We start from the raw sequence: 10795 nt of genomic DNA, 5'->3' as shown, positions 1-10795 counted from the left end.
TTTACAATGCCACTATTCATTCACTCTCGCATTCACACACTGGTGGAGGCAAGCTACGGTTGTAGCCACAGCTGCCCTATAAAGAGCTGAGTGTGTGAAAACACTGAAAGTTACATTTTTGTCTTGTTTCGTCCAGGCCCTCTAGTGGCCGGGGGCATTTGGTATTGAAAATATGCTTTGACTGTATGCGGTTAAATTTGAAACGTAATCAATGAAAACTGACTGCCTCAACATAAAAAAAAATAATTAAAATTAAATGTAAAATTTAAAAGAAAAACTGTAACTGAAGTTTGAGAGTGTTTATAATGTGTGTGCTGTCTTTTAGAACTATAATCAACCTTTAACCTGACACTAGTTTAAAAGTAAAAGGGGTCCATTTAATTTTTAGCCTTTATTTAAAAGGCTATTTACATTATGTGATAAGAGGCAGTAATCTCAGGTTTATCACTGTGCAGTTGCAAGAACACTTTTTTTATTAACATTTGAACAACAAGGGCACTGATCTGGACTCAGTGACAACAGAGAGTCTCAGTCAAGGTTGCTCTGTATACGTTAACACCGTTCTTGGCCATAAAAACCCTGAAAACCACGAATACTGATCACAACAGGATTTGAAGTTAAACATTAACAGTAAAATTAATCTTTGCTGGTGCTGAAGTATTCTTAAAGCACAACAAAAGAAGTATTTCACAAAGCAGCATGTCTGTACAACTCCTCAAAATGTTGGCAAAAATGATGAGTGCTGCAGGAAGTGCTTGTTCTGTTTACAACTCGAGCCAAAAACAGCTATAACATTTGCAAATAATAAAGATAAACGGGTAAATGTGTAAATACTGTATACTTAAGTATACAATAAGTTATTAATATTTAAGATGAATTTACAGTCACAAAATCAGAAAGTATTTAGATTCATCTGTGGAAGTCACAGTGTTTGTCTTCATCTGGTGGTCGATTGATTTACTGCAGAACAGTTTACCTTTTACCTTAACAAGAAACGTGGTACAGACAGCAGCGGTTTTTGATATGGACATTGGCTGCGTCGTGGTGGGTCGCATCATGGGCATCGGCAAAAAAAAGTTGCTCGCACCCATGCTGCCCGACATCATGCCAGCACATTTTGGGGATTGCATGGGCACCGATCGGAGCGGGGCGGCCGGGGGTTCTCTGGCTGGCTGAACAGGTGTTGTGCCAAAAAGTGATTGTCTGCCAAAAACTGATTTCCGGTATTTGCCAAAAACTGACTGCTTGTATTTAAACTGCTATAAATAACTTGTTGGTCTATAATATGTGAAACATATGTCAAATGTATCCCTCGTGAATGATATCACGTCATCTTCAAATCAAATCAATTTATTTATATAGCACTTTTCACAGGATAAAAACCACAAAGTGCTTCACAGTAATATAAAACAGAAATACATAAAATACATTACAATTCAAAGCTTTAAAAGTCAGTACCAAGATTTTAAAATGAATTCTAAAATGTACTGGAAGCCAGTGTAATGAGCGTAACACTGGTGTAATGTGCTCTCTTTTTCATGTCTTAGTTAAAAGCCTTGCAGTAGCATTCTGGACTAACTGGAGACGGTCAAGATTCCTTTTGCTCAAACAAAGAAAAAGACTGTTACAATAATCTAAGCGAGATGAAATAAAAGCATGAATAACCATTTCTAACTCAGATTTAGACAGCAAAGTTTGCAGTTTGGAGGTGTTTCTTAGCTGAAAAAGGCAATTCCTAATCAACTGGCGAGAGGGTTGTTCTAGGGACATGGCAGAATCAAAGATCACACCAAGGTACCTGAGGCTCAGGTGAACAGATGAGCCAAGAGAACCAAGATGCTGCTTGATTAGAGATATCTGGTTGTCGGGGGCAATAATTAATGTTTCTGACTTCTCAGAGTTCAACTGTAAGTAGTTGTCACCAAGCCACTGTTCAACGGAAGCTAAACATTTAATTAAAGAGGACAGTTTATGGACTTCCATTGGCTTAAAAGAACAATAGAGCTGAATATAATCAGCATAGAAATGATAACACACCTCAGGGAACTGCCTATATAAGTCCTAGAGGTAACATGTACAAAAGAAAAAAGAATAGGACCCAGAACTGAACCCTGCGGTACCCCACATGTCAGATCCTTAGAATGTGACATAAACCGATTTGCAAAAACACTAAAAGATCTGTTGGAGAGGTACGACCGAAACCACTCCAGAGCCAGACCGGACACACCGACTATGTCCCGGAGCCTGTTAATCAGGATGGTATGGTCAATGGTGTCAAAGGCAGATGTCAAGTCCAACAAAACCATGACCGAGGATGTTCCAGAGTCAGCTCACTAGAGACTTTAAGTAACGCGGTTTCTGTTGAGTGACTTTTACGGAAACCTGACTGAAATTTGTCATAAATTTCGTGTTTTTTTTTTTTTTTTTTAAGTGGTAAATTGATCTGCAACTACTTTTTCCAGAATTTTCGATAATAATGGAAGGTTTGAGATAGGCCTATAATTCTTAAACTGAGTTGGATCCAAACTGCTCTTTTTTAATATCGGCTCAACAACAGCATGCTTACAGAACCTAGGGACCACACCTGTTAAAAGAGAGGCATTGCATATCTCTACTACAGAGGGGCAATCTTGAGCAACTGACAACATTCCTGTAACAAGGTAGAAGCCGCAATCAGTTTTTGGCAGTGACTTTTATGTATCCTTTAATTATGCAGTTAAAAAAAATATTTTTGACTTTAAAAATGTATCTTTTAAGAGTAATCTAGCCAAGAGGACAGCTGAAATTGCAACAAATGCAAAAATAGTTGTGTAAACATAAATTAAATGGACAAAAGGGAGCTGATTGATTATAATGTAAGTACAATAACACAGTCACAAAGATACTTGAGAAACAGGTAATTTTTTAAATTTTATATATCACCCCTTTGTAATACCTGTTCACCAAAGTCTGTTTAGCATCATACGTAACGATATTACACATAAAAAACACACGGAAACATTGGAAATCAGTTTTTGGCAGGCAATCAGTTTTTGGCACAACACTGGCATCTAATAACCAGCTCACAAAATAAAACTAAATAAAAACAAACCAACAAACAAGGGCTGTCAACTTTAAAGCCGTCATCACATTTAATGCGATTAGAAATTTTTAATGCAATTAATCCATTTTGAGCGCAGAATGACTAAAAATCCCTTAAATGTCTCTGTCAACGCATTTTAGGCAGTTTTTCCATTACGCATTAATGTGACAGCTCGACAACAAACACAAAAACTGAAGTTATCATGATATAGACTTATCATTTGCACCGATGTGTTTTCTAAATTCTATCACACACATATGCCCTCGGTGCGCCTGCTTGCATGCTGAAGCCTCACAACCTGTCTAAAGTGGAGGGGCCGAGCTGCTTTCAAATAGTGCACATTTCCTTCATAATATTGTCAATCCAAGCCCATTATTTATTATTTTCCTGAGTTACGTGAAAAAAAAACTTTATACAAGGTGTAGTTGTATTAGTCTATGTTGTGGGGTTGTGTTTAGTGGTTGAGAGGAGGCGGTAAAGAATACATGTTCACATTGGCACTGTGTGACTGTTACAGTGTTGATACTGGAGTGCAAAATTACTGATGGAAGATGAACAAGAAAAGGTCAAAGCCATCAGCCATCAATAGATGAAGTGTGTTCGCGCGCACTCATCTAATGTCAGCTTTATTATCTAGAACCCGAGAATTCAAACTGTAGACAGACTTTCGTCGTGAAGAAGTTTCAGCGGTTAATCAATACTTGGAAATAATTTGAAAAACGTGCAGTTTGCAATTGTGCTAAACGGTAAAGACATGACAGAATTTAGTGAAGTGAACAGAAGGAAATCTGTGGAAATCATTTCGTTGCTCCAACCGGATAAGGTAAAAAAAAACAAAAAGCGAAGGAAACAAAACAAAGTTGAGCATTTAGCACTTTTGGATAAATGACTTTTATTCCTGATCAAATAAGCTTCAGTACATTGCTATATAAAATGTCAAATTGTTAATATACTGTATATCAGTATACACTGGATACAGGATACTGGATACAGGATAACCACTGCTCATCTACCATCACAATGAACACCGGTGTACCACAAGGCTGTGTGATGAGCCCTTTCCTCTACTCCCTCTTCACCCACGACTGCAGACCTGCTGATGGTTCCAACACCATCATTAAGTTTGCAGATGACACCACGGTGATTGGTCTCATCAGTGACAACGATGAGGCCGCCTACAGGGAGGAGGTGGATCGTCTGGCTGAGTGGTGCGACACAAACAACCTGCTGCTTAACACCGAGAAGACCAAGGAGCTCATCGTGGACTACAGGAGGAATGCTGACCCACATCCACCCATCCACATTAAGGGGACGGCTGTGGAGCGTGTGAGCAGCTTCAAGTTCCTGGGAGTCCACATCTCCGAGGATCTCACCTGGACGACCAACTGCTCCAAGCTGGTCAAGAAGGCTCACCAGCGCCTCTTCTTCTTGAGGACTCTGAGGAAGAACCACCTGTCCTCAGACATCCTGGTGAACTTCTATCGTTGCACCATCGAGAGCATCCTGACCAACTGTATAACAGTCTGGTACGGGAACTGCTCTGCCTCGGACCGGAAGGCGTTGCAGAGGGTCGTGAAAACTGCCCAGCGCATCGCCGGAGCGCCACTTCCTGCCATAAAAGATATCTACAGGAAGCGGTGTCTGAAAAGGGCTGGGAAAATCATCAAAGACCCCAGTCACCCATCACATGGACTCTTCACCCTCCCGCCCTCTGGGAGGCGCCACAGGAGCCTCCGGACTAAGACCACCAGGTACCGGAACAGCTTCTTCCCCACAGCTGTCAGACTCCTGAACTCTGCCTCCTGACATCTGACCCACGTTAACACATGGACTGAACATACACACACCCACAATGGACAACTGTACCCTCAAACACACAATAATAACATGGACTGAACCACCACTCACAACCACTAGCACTTTATATAGCCTCTGTAGAAACTATCTACACCCTCACTTATCTTAACTGCACTACTGTATAGCTCTGTGTAAATAATCATTCTGTACATTCAATAATCTTTAATCCTACAACTGTTTACAACTTGCATAGTTCCCATTTCTGTATAGCTGTATATCTCAGATTTCTGTAAAGTTATTTATTTCATATTCTGTATAGTTTTTCATATTTATATCCTGTTCATAGCCTGCACATAGCTTGTACTCACTACAGCCTGTACATACTTAGTTATAGAATATTCACAACATACTTCATACCGTGTACATTATAACATACCATAATAGACCCATTTCTGTAATATACTCACATATCTATATTATTGCTAATATATATTGTAATATATCTATATCACTAAAGCACTTCTGGATGGATGCAAACTGCATTTCGTTGCCCTGTACCTGTGCATGTGCAATGACAATAAAGTTGAATTCTATTCTATTCTATTCTATATTGTTAGTGTGACATATCACACATATATTTTTGTCTTATCAGTTGTTGGATTTCATTAGTGAACTGCAGTGCAAAGCATTTAACAGTGATGATTTTAAAATCCCATTGCAGAACATTTTGTTATTGTGTCAAAGATTCCTAAAAACCTGACTGCCTTTTCTTTCTAGATGTTGGAATTGGATTGCAGGCATTTGAAATTGCCTCTTCTGACGCTGGAAAATCTTGGAAAAATCATCACCCCCTATGTGAAAGATGTTTCAGAGGAGTAAGTCACACATTTAAAGCCATCAAGCGTACAAGCAGCAAAAATGATCACTAATACACACATATACTCTGGTTAAATGTTTGTTTTCTCAACTATTTATCTTTTTTTCATCTTTTAGTCAGTGGGCGTCCTTAGCCGATGGTGACCCTGGATCAAAAGCTGTCATTCTGTTGTCCAACATGTGCCATGCGATTATAGAAGAAATTAGCGCCTTGGTCCTGGAGGTTGTAGAACCTCAGGTTCTTGCCAAGGGGCACAATCATGCATGTGGAGATAAGGTAAGTTTGCAAGATGGGTGCAGCTGCTGCAGAGTAACAGAAAATAATATTCAAGCCAGCTTCAGAAACACCCTTCATCACTGTTTTGGTGAAGCCCTGTCCACGGCACAAGGTAAGTCCCACAACTCGGATATATTAGTAAAGCTGTTTCAGCAGAAATTACTAAAAGAGTCAACACGTCGCTGGCTCGTATCACAGGGCCAGCTCCTACCCCACAAACCCATGACTCAGTGACAGGTATGAGCATTATACAAATGGTGTATAATGTGACTGAGAGTTTTAAATGCATCTTGAATGTCAGCAGAAAAATCACAGACAAGGCATCTGACAGCATGACATGCTCAGACTCTAACTGTAAGCAGACCTGCTGTCTAGATGTGGAGGAGGAGGAAGATGCAGAAATCCCACAAATAAGTGACTGTTCCTTAGAGAATTCATTGTGCACGGATAATCTGAGTCCTCCTCCAACTCCAGAGCTCCCTAAGTATTCAGAAACATTTGTCCCTTCAGCATTGATTTTAGCCTACCAGGAGAATTCTTCACCAAGTCTGGATGCTGTTAATTTCACAATTATTCTGTTTGTTGTTAATTAAAAAAGTAAATAATAATCTAACAGTTATAGCAGTATTGTGCAAAAGTCTTGAACTACCCCATTTTTTAATAGCAACATAAACACACATACATAGTTACAATGCTATTATGATACATTGTGAGACACCATTGTGATCTGACATTCCATCCTATACTATGACATTGTCTTTGGTGCTCAGCTGAACTGTCAATAGTACACGATTGAGGAATTTATATAAAAATATTTGCATATAACTCATAAATGTTGGCACTCACAGTGGCCTAGGCATTGTTTAGTTAAAGTTTCATCTAGATTGGGTCACTTGTCTTGGAGGAAATAGGGAACATACAAACATATAAGGCTAAAATATGTTTTGAGACTACAGACAGAATTTTTGGGTCGAGAATTGCTTTAAAAGCTTTTTTAATAGTAAAAGACGACATGGTTTAGTCAAACAGTTTTGTAAGGATTATAACTAAACACTAGATGGAGACAAACACAAACTGAACTTCATGCCAGACACTGGTTTTATTAAAGTAAATAAAATTTAATACCGCAAAACTTCACATTTATTTGTTAACTAAAACACGGTTTAATTAGTGTCTAAACGACCTTAAAGTTTTGCAATGAGTTTTGGAAAAGAAGACAGCAAGATGAACATTATGAACAATATTTATGCTAATAAGATATAATGTACTTTATGTAACTGCCACTGAAGGATGTCAGAGAGGAATACCTCAGGATCTTCCAAACTCCAGGGACGCGTGCCAAAGCTCTGATGAAGATGATGGTATGACAGAGTTCAGACAGCAGTTCTGATAATAAGAATGTCTAATACACCTCTTCCTGCAGACAATGTTCCCTCTCACTTTTCATGTGTCTGAGCAAACACACAAACTCCCTGAGCGGTTGATGGACCTGATGGGCCTGGGTCAGGGCTCATGCATTGTTCTTGGGTTTAATGAATATTATAATTTCTATCTGACTATGTGGATTGTTTATTGTTGTTGTTGGTGTGATCTGCTCCTGGTCCCTTGTTTCCCTGTCTCTGTGTTTGGGTGTGTGTGTTGCGGTGTGTGAGTTTTGCTGCCATACCAGGCCTGGAGAGTCTTCAGCCTTTGAGCCAGACACACCTGGTGCAATCAGCCACCTGTTGCCGATCGTCAAGGAAACACTACTCAAGAGAGGATCGGAGAGGCAGCCAGCGCGGGATTGTTAAACTAGGAACATAGTCAGTGCTCCTGCTCACAGTTACTGTGGTCGCTGAACTTCTCCTGTTGGAATGGTTAAAGTGTTTTTGTCGGCCGGTGGATGGGACGGTACTCACTGTGGACTCTCTCGTTTCCAGGTGGATTGTGGAAACGTTCTGACTTGTATTATGAGTATGAGCCAGTGTGTGAAGCTCCTGCTGTGGTCTGGGAGAGAGTCCTGTAACTCTTTATATACTCTATTTTGCAGAAAAAGACATGATTATTTGCATTTCTACTACTCATAAACTAGTGACAGTGTTATACTCCCTGAGTACTGCTGTCTTCCCAATCTGCCTCAAGGCCACCATCATCACTCCTGTGCCAAAGAAGTCCTCTGTGTCCTGCCTTGGTGACTACTGTCCTGTTGCACTCACACCCATCATGATGAAGTGCTTCGAGAAGCTCGTCATGAGGCTCATTAAGACCCTGCTGCCACTCCACTGACTATCGCCCCAACCGGTCAACAGAGGATGCCATTACCACCGACCTACATCTGGCCTCACCCACCTGGACAATAAAGACACATATGTACAAATGCTGTTCATAGATTTCAGTTTAGCGTTCAACACGATCATTTCTCAGCACCTGATTGGAAAACTGAGCCTGCTGGTCCTGCACGCCGCCCTCTGCAACTGGATCCTGGACTTTCTGACGGAGAGACCTCAGACAGTCTGGATCAGTAACAGTATCTCCAACACCACAACACAGAGCACTGGAGCCCTTCAGGGCTATGTGCTCAGCCCACTACTGTTCACTCTGCTGACTCACGACTGTGCAGCAATGCACAGTTTGAACCACATCATCAAGTCTGCTGATGACATGACTGTGCTGTGTCTCATCAGCAAGAAAGACGAGTCAGCATACAGAGAGGAGGTGCAACAGCTAATGGACTGGTGTAGAGTCAACAACCTGTCTCTGAATGTGGACAGAACAAAAGAGATGATTGTTGACTTCAGGAGAGCACAGAGATATCACTGTCCACTTAACATCGTTGGATCCTCTGTGGAGCTCATTGAGAGCGCCAAATTCCTTGGTGTTCACAGAACACCAAAGCAGAGAACCTGTCCTGGTCCCCCAAAACCAGCTCAATAGCTACGAAAGCCCAATAGCGCCTCTACTTCCTGCAAAAGCTGAGAAAAGCCCATCTCCCATTAACCCCTTCTCACCTCTCATCCCTCTATCACTGACACCCGCTCCATCCACAAAGCCACCATTGTGGAGGACCGCACACAACCTCACACACACTCTTCATCCTGCTGGCTTCTGGCAAAAGGTACCAGAGCATTCAGGCCCTCGATGCCAAACTGTGAAACAGTTCCTTCCCCCAAACTGTCAGACACAGGAACACTCAGGTTCTGGACTGACACAAACACACATACCTTCATTCATGTCACTGGCTCAAAAACGTATCTGCATGAACACACACACACACACACACACACACACACACACACACACACACACACACACACACACATCCCATTACTTCAAGTACTTTTTGCACAACCCGTTGTTGCACTTTTCTGCTGCACTGTTGTGTGTCTCTATCGTTCAATGTTTGAACACTTGCACTTCATGTAGTTCTGTGTGGACTGTCTATTATATGTAGCACCATTGTCTTGGAGGAACGCTGTCTTGTTTCACTGTGTACTGTACCACTGTACATGGCTGAAATGACTACATAGCCACTTGATTTGACTTGACTTAATTTTATCTTCATTAACTAATGTGTTAAACAACTAATTGAGTTCTTCTTCTTCCACCTGCTCCCTTTAGAGGTGACCTCAATCTCACCCCATCCCTTGCATCCTCCTCTGTCCCATCAACTTTCTGCATGTCCTCCTTCATAACATCCATGAATCTTCTCTGTCTTCCTCTTTTATTATTTCCTAGCAGTTCCATATTTAACATATGTCCAAATGATCTGAAATGTACCTCTCGTACTTTTTTTTCAAACCGCTCAACCTGAGCTGTCCCTCAGATGTATTCATTTCTATTCACCTGAGTTGGCTCAGGTGAATAGAAATGACTTTGGTGCTGGGCTGGTGAAAAGTGACTTTTTGGAAAATAACTGTAATGTATTCACAACATTATTTTGCAGTGTCGCTGAGACAGTGCCTGATCTTACGTCTTTGTGTTAGTATTACACAATGCTGTTAGTACTACACACGTAAAGCAGCTGTAAGAGACCAGCACCAGACCACCACCAAACAACTTTTCTTTGTAGGGTAAACTTCTCAGGATGAGGCCAGAAAGTGTAGACAACTAAGTAAAAGTAATTAAACTCAAAAACTCTAAAATTTAAGCTATATAAGCCACTTAAAATACGTATGGACACTGTTTGCACTCACAAATTAACATGATCTAACTCATAACAGAAACACCAGTAATCTGGACAGATAAGGTGGTAGCCCCCTTTTTGGCACATAAGTTCCTCCTTTTTGTCCTCTCTTTCTTTACATCCTCCTAATAATCATTCATACTTATATATATATTGACCTCTATGGCAGAGTGAGAGCCACATAGGCAGTTAGAGTAAACCAGGCCCTTTACCTGTCACCTGCATATGTTTTCTATGTCAGTGAATGATCAAACATTCACATTTCTTGTGCCCCTCTACCCCCCACACAAACACTTTTGAAAATTCTTTAATCACCCCGATCTACGTAAACTTTAAATTAAGAATCAAGTCAGGATAATAATAAAAACTCATGTCAACTGAATTATTATTTTATTGCAGAGAACATGAACTACAGTGCACACACAGCCCATAAGGGGCATTTACAGCTTATGCAACCAGCGCAGCGTCATCCGTCAGATTAACACAGCTCGTTTCACCTGCTGTACCGTAAAACTCCCAATATTTAGAGCTAAAATGTAAAACGTAAAAGCAGAGAAGCATTTATTATTATTATTTTTTATTTAATGTTTTCAGAATTTCA

The sequence above is a fragment of the Astatotilapia calliptera genome, chromosome 6 (assembly GCF_964374335.1).
Source record: "Astatotilapia calliptera chromosome 6, fAstCal68.1, whole genome shotgun sequence".
In the NCBI taxonomy this organism is placed as follows: domain Eukaryota; kingdom Metazoa; phylum Chordata; class Actinopteri; order Cichliformes; family Cichlidae; genus Astatotilapia; species Astatotilapia calliptera.
Note: the sequence above shows the minus strand (reverse complement) of the source record.